Genomic DNA, 6,515 nt, shown 5'->3' on the forward strand with positions numbered 1-6,515 from the left:
CCGTGCCCCCTGATCCGGGACGCCGGGTCAGGCAGCTGGGGATCCCCCCCACCGCTACTAACACCGGCGGACACGTGAGTCCGCCCCGCCCCGCCCCGCCCCGGGGAGCAGTAACCGAAGCGGCACGCCGGCTCGGCTGCGGCCTGCTCGCCTTCAGAGCGCGCGCGGCGGCGGCGGCGGCACACTGCGCCCGGTGCAGCCTGCTGAGGAGCCCTCGGGCTTGAAGCGGCACCTCCCCCCGGGGCGTGGCCTGCTTGTCCCTCCCCTCCCCTCCCCTCCCCCCCGCCTTCCGGCGTAACCACCAGGTACCTTCCCCTCACCGGTTTGAGCCCACGTCTGTACTTGTAATGACCGTAGTTGTTCCTGTCCTGTGCTGCGCGGGGAGTTCAATGTGTGGCTACTGCTGTTGTTGTTATCGCTAGCTTTTAATTGTCATTGTTACCAGTGATACACGTTAAACTTTGTTATCTGCTTCTGGCCGTTAATTGAGAACCCAGTCATAAGTGACAGGGACACCTATACCGCCACCCGAGCCTTTCTTGCAGCGTGGGGCGCTGTGGGGACCAGAGCGTGAGGGTGCTCTGTGGTCGGCTCAGCCGCCCCTCCCGCGATGTACAGGATTAACTTTGTCACTTATAATGACATCTGACATTCCAGTTTTCCTTTAGACATTTCTGATGTGAAAATATCTTGAGAAATTGAGAGAAATCCTTCCTTTCTACTCTGTGAGATACCAAGCAGCCTCCAACATTCCAAACTTAATGAATTCCTTGGTACTCTGAAACATAACTTGTGGATCTAGGGGCAGATTAGATGTAAACTCTTCAAAACCCTAAAGAGGTAACATGCAGAAAGCCAGAACATTTTTCTACAGAGGTGAGAGAGAATTAAATGGTGAAAGATAAATGGATTTTTTTTAAAAAGCCCTAAGCAAATTAAGCAGGTGTACTGTTTTAGAAAGACACTTTCTGACACCTAGAAACCATATAAAATATGTTTGCACTCCAGTTTTTCAGCACAGGCAAATGACATTTGATCTATTCAATGCTCTACAAAAACAAACTGGAGAAGGGAGGCATCACAGTCTTGAGGAATTAATAACTCAATTAAGCAATCTTGTTCAGTGGAGAATTAAAGAGTTGTTGAAACCTAGCACTGCAGAAAGCTACCATCAAAATATTGGCACATAAGGACTACCTCTCATGTTATTGTGCCTTACAGAGTCAGATCAGCAGCCCTTCCTAGAGCAACATGAACTGCAGCCACCTGCCTTTTCATAGCAAAGATCCTATGGAAAGGAACTAACCATCTGACATGACAAATCAGTGCAGTAATCTTGAAACTGAGAGGGCCAATGAACACCAAACTATTTTAGTAAATAACATTTGTACTGCATGCTAAATGTTTAAATATAAACGCACACAGGAATCAGCTGCATTTGCAGAACACCTCAGTTACACTGAGCAGGCAGTGGAGGACTGCACGTGGACCTAACACAGGCACTGCAGGGTACATAAACCTGCTTTTAGAGCTAAGATTACCATATAGAGGTATGAACTCAAAAGGACTAGTATTTCCCAAACAGTTCTCATTCTGCTCCAAGTTGGCATGCTCTCTCTAGGTGTCTAGCAGGAAGGGACAAGGTGCAAATAACTCCTGAGCTACCTGGAAGGTCAAAAGCCAAGACCTGTAAGCTTTCAGGAAGGGCAAGGAAACTAACCTAGGACATTACATGGAGCTCTTTGTATTTTGCTGTAGATTTTTGTGCTGTATGTTTAGTGATGGGGCTCAAGAAGGAGAGGAGCCACTAGCCAGGGTGAGGATTGAGTCAGGGGTCACTCGTGAGCACTTGACCCGCACAGGTCCCTGGGATCCAACAGGCTGCACCCAAGGGTGCTGAGGGAGCTGGCAGATGTCCTTGCAAGGCCACTATACATCAGCTTTGACAGGTTGTGGATACCAGGTGAGGTCCCCCACAACTGGAGAAAGGCAAACGTCACACCCATCTTCAAAGAAGGGCAAAAAATAAATCTGGGGAACTGCAGGCTGGTCAGCAACATTTTGATCCCTGGGAAAATCCTGGAGCAAGTCCTCTTGGAGCCCACGTCTGGGCACATGAGGGAGGTGGTGGTGGTGGTGGTGATCGGGAACAGTCGGCATGGATTTACCAAGGGTAAGGGGAGCAACAAGACGGGTAAAAAACTGGTTGAGGGTCAGGCTCAGAGGGTGGTGGTTATGGGTCGTACCCTACCTGGAGGCTGGCATCAAGTGGTGCACCGCAGGGGTCTCTGCTGGGACCTGTCCTGCTCAATGTCTCCATCTGTGACCCAGAGGAGGGGACAGAGGGCACTCTGTCAAGTTGTAAATGACCCTGAATTGGGGGGAGACCAGTGGCTATGTGGGAGGGCAGCTGCTGTTCAGAGGGCCCTGGTCAGGCAGGAGAAAGGGGTCACGGGGACCTGATGAAACTCAGCTGGGACGAAGGCCCAGCCCTGCCTGGGCTGAGCTGGGACTGGGAGCAGCCATGGGGCCGGCGACAGCGAGCAGGGCAGGGGCCGTGTGCACCAGGCAGCGCCGAGGCAGCAGCGCCTGGGGCTGTGTGAGCAGGGCAGGGTTGTCCTCTCTGATCAGCGCTCCCAGGCACCGCCAGCCGGGCCAGGGCCAGCGCCAGCACAGGGAGGTGTCGCTGGCTGGGCCGGGGTGGTAGGAGCCTGATGCCACGAGGAGAGGTGCCTGGGCTGGCTTGCCAGGAGCAGGGGCAGCCTCGGGGCACCCACGGGCAGGGGGCGGGGAGATGCTGCTGGGCTTGGAGAGGTGCTGCCAGCTGTCCTGGAGGGTGTCCAGCCCCGACAGGGTAAAGCCCTGAGCAGCCTGGTCTGACCCCAGCTACAGCTGCGCCTGCTTTGGGCAGGGGTGGACTGGAGACCTCCTGCGGTCCCTGCCAGCCTGAATTTTCCTTTGATCCTATGAGTATATCATGTATAGTTTCAGAGTGTCTTCGCAATAGCTTTTCCTTCTTTATTTTAAAGGCTCACTAAGCTACTAGTGAGGAAAGGAGTAATGTGGAGTGACGCAGAAACAGAACCCTGGAAAAGTCGTACTTCGAGCAACAAGGAGATACTTGGAGGGTCAACAGTGATGTAAAAGCCTGCAGTAACAAAGATTACAGAAGCCAGTGCCCTAGCAGGCAGCACTTCAGAGCCAGCCTCCAAGAAAAGGTCAGATGCAGAGATAACTCACAAAAACAACTGAGATGCATAAGGAACCAGAGGTTTGGCACCACATTGCTGAATAACCACACAGTGAGATCAGTCTAGGTGCTGTGGCACAGCAATCTGGGATGTGTTTGGGAGCACTGCACTGAAGAGGAGATAGACCATTTCAACACACTGGGGAAGCATGGACAAACAAATGTGCCAGTAAATTACTCAAATTTGATTAGCAACTACTTAATCAAGTTATTCTACTTACTATTAGCAAATAGTTGCATAACCTACTCATGAACTGATTGCAAACCTTGGAAGTTCTCTTTAAATAACATTAAGAGATTCAATTAAAAAAAAAAAGCCTCATTTGCCTAAGACATTAGGTCAAATCATAGTATACATCAAGTACATTTGCATCAATTTTTGATTGTTGTGAAAAGTTTACAAATCTCAGGAGGCCTAAAACTAGTTTCATTTCTGAGCTAATAAACACAATATAACCAATTATAACACTCATGTGGAAATGCTTTTCCCTTGTTTGGAACTTTGAAAGAAAAACTCTGCTAGAACAGAGCTATGTGTGCATCTTAAAATATACAAGTAAAAAGATTAGTTATCATTCGGGAAAATGAACCTGGAAGATAATGGCAGACTGAAATGACCACCAGATACTCACACACATCCTGCATATACAGACAGATAGACAAATAGGATTCACATGAATTTAAAAAGCAGGAAACACACACCAAAAAGTGAAGGAAACAACAGCAAGAGGGGAACAAAATCCAAATCTATGAGAGCTCTTTACAGAGAAAGGTAGAAGAGAAAAAGAATTTAGTAAAACACCATGGGGTGCACACTCCCACTTTCTCTCCTTCTTCCTCCATCTCCCCCTCCCTCTCCCACTGTAGTATTAGCATTCATACAACTATGGTGTTTGATTAGAAGGCTGATCTGGTTCAAAACTAATCTTTATTTTTTTTATTTTTTCTGGGTTAATTTTCATATCAATGAGCTTCTTGAACCAGCTCACAACATGATCACAGTGTGGGGGGTGTAGAGGGAAAGGCAGAACTGCAGTAGTCTGGATTCAGATGGGCTTAAAATAGCATGAAACTACACCCTAAGTACTCCCTTACTGAACTCATCTGAACTTATCTGCAAGTTAGCAGGAAGCAGTAAAATTCTCCCTGCGTTTCTACCTCCAGAATGTTTGCAAAATCTTTGGATCTCTCTTTTTCTGTTCTGGTGCTAAATACACGTGGTCATTCTTTTGGGACAGAAATCAGATAAAGGGAGTAGACCCTTTAAGAGCAGATGTTGCACAGAGCATTCACCTTACTTTTAAGGCCAATGCCCTTTACATTGATTTGATTTACAGGAATGTTTTATTTGCTTTTTAGAAAATTTGATTCTGGTTTCATGTAAACCTTAGAAGCAAAATAAAATGTGAAATGTATCATCAAAATGCTCATGCAGGTGACAGGAACAGTTTGCACCGGTTTGTTAGTCATTAGTTATCAGGAACTTTTTTTTTTTTTGCTTCAGCTTTCAGAGAAAAAGCCTTATTGCAAAACAAATGTCTAAGTTTTGATCTAACAACTGCTAATTTATTATCCTGAACATGCAATACTAAGAGCTGTTCGGGAACACCAACTGAACTACAAACATTGGATTGAAAACATATACAAGCCAGAAATACTAGCTGCCTGAAAAATCCACACACCAGTTAAAAGCAGGAACTTAGAATGGCCAGTGCAGTGAAGATGAGAAAAATCTTCAGAAAAAAATTGCCTTCTTCCTTCTCCCTTCATTTTGTTCCTCCTCTTTCCCTAATTCTTCCTGTTCTCCAGTGCCTTCCTCTCCCTCTCTTTAATGGCACCCAGGATATAGCTGGAATTGTTACCCATTTAGAGACAAGTTTCTGCCTTTCATTCCTCAGGAGAAGATTAAGACAAAGACACCCACAGAAGTCCTTTGGATAAAATTTTCTACTGTGAGCAAATTGAAGATTATCATACAATTTATTGGAACAGGGTTTATAGTAAAGTTTTCCCTGACAAGTCCCCAGAAATACTCTTGTAACATTTCCAGAGGAAGGATATTTTTGTTGTTGTTGTTGCTTCCTAGACCAGGAAGGTCCATTTTTACTTCAGCTCATTTTAAAAAGCACAGACTTTCATTTATAAAGCCTTACCTGATTAAATTCTGGCATATTTGGCATCCTGCAGGACATCTGTGGCAACAAATAAATAATTAAGACATGCATGTATAAAAGAAAGTACCTGTAATGGTATTCATAAAATATCAATTCACCTGTGAAAAAACTCTAATCAACAGAATTAAAGGTTGTGTACCTCTGCATTCAACCTAGAAAGATATACTGGATACCTTCAGTGATTTGTTTGGAACTTTAAATCTCAGACTTTATATCAAATCTGCATCTCATAGATGAGTTATCATCTATTCTACGCTATCCATGTGTTCAAAACAATATGATCAAAATTACAAGTTTACACCCTTGAGATGTGATTTCACCAAGTTTATTTAGGCAATACAACCTATTAGTTACACAACCTGGAGGGCATGATCTGGAAGGTTTGCATTCCACAAACATGGGTTGAACGTTTGATTTTTTTCTTACTCTTTTCACATTCTTTGCCAGCCTGAGTAGAAACCTGCATCCCAGAGTGCCATAATCAACAGCAGACATTATTTTCTACTTAAAGCAGATTCTGCTTTATTCTTTTGGGGAATGGAGAAAGCAGTAAAACAGGATTAAGAATTCTTGTGCAGTAGTAATTTGACATTAAGAAGCATGTCTTTTTTCTCTTTCTCAGTTGGATGCTGTACCACAGTTTTGGTTACTGGTCTGAGAGCAACATATCTAAGTCCAGGAAGGTTAATAGGTACTGATTTCTAACTCAAACAGCCTAATTTAAAATGTACTGGTGACAGTATCTATGAAAACCCATAAATATCAGCAATCACTAACTGGGGCATCGCAAAACTGCAAAGAACTGCACCCAAACCACACACCATACCCACAAAAATTTATTCTGATTTTTTCTAAATGTAACAGAAAGAAAGTGAAATTCCTGTGAGGATCTTTTGAACTGGGAATGATGTTGGCACATTCTCTTTTACTGAAGACCTCTTCAGTCCAAGACTTTGGGGACTGAAAAGACATTTCAGACATAATTGCATTCCTGAACTTCAGAACATAATGTCAAAAACTGCACTATAACATCTATATTGCTGTATTTGCTGAACATCTCAATGATTCCCATCATGATGTTAGATGAAACC

This window comes from Struthio camelus, chromosome W (genome assembly GCF_040807025.1).
Source record: "Struthio camelus isolate bStrCam1 chromosome W, bStrCam1.hap1, whole genome shotgun sequence".
In the NCBI taxonomy this organism is placed as follows: Eukaryota; Metazoa; Chordata; class Aves; order Struthioniformes; family Struthionidae; genus Struthio; species Struthio camelus.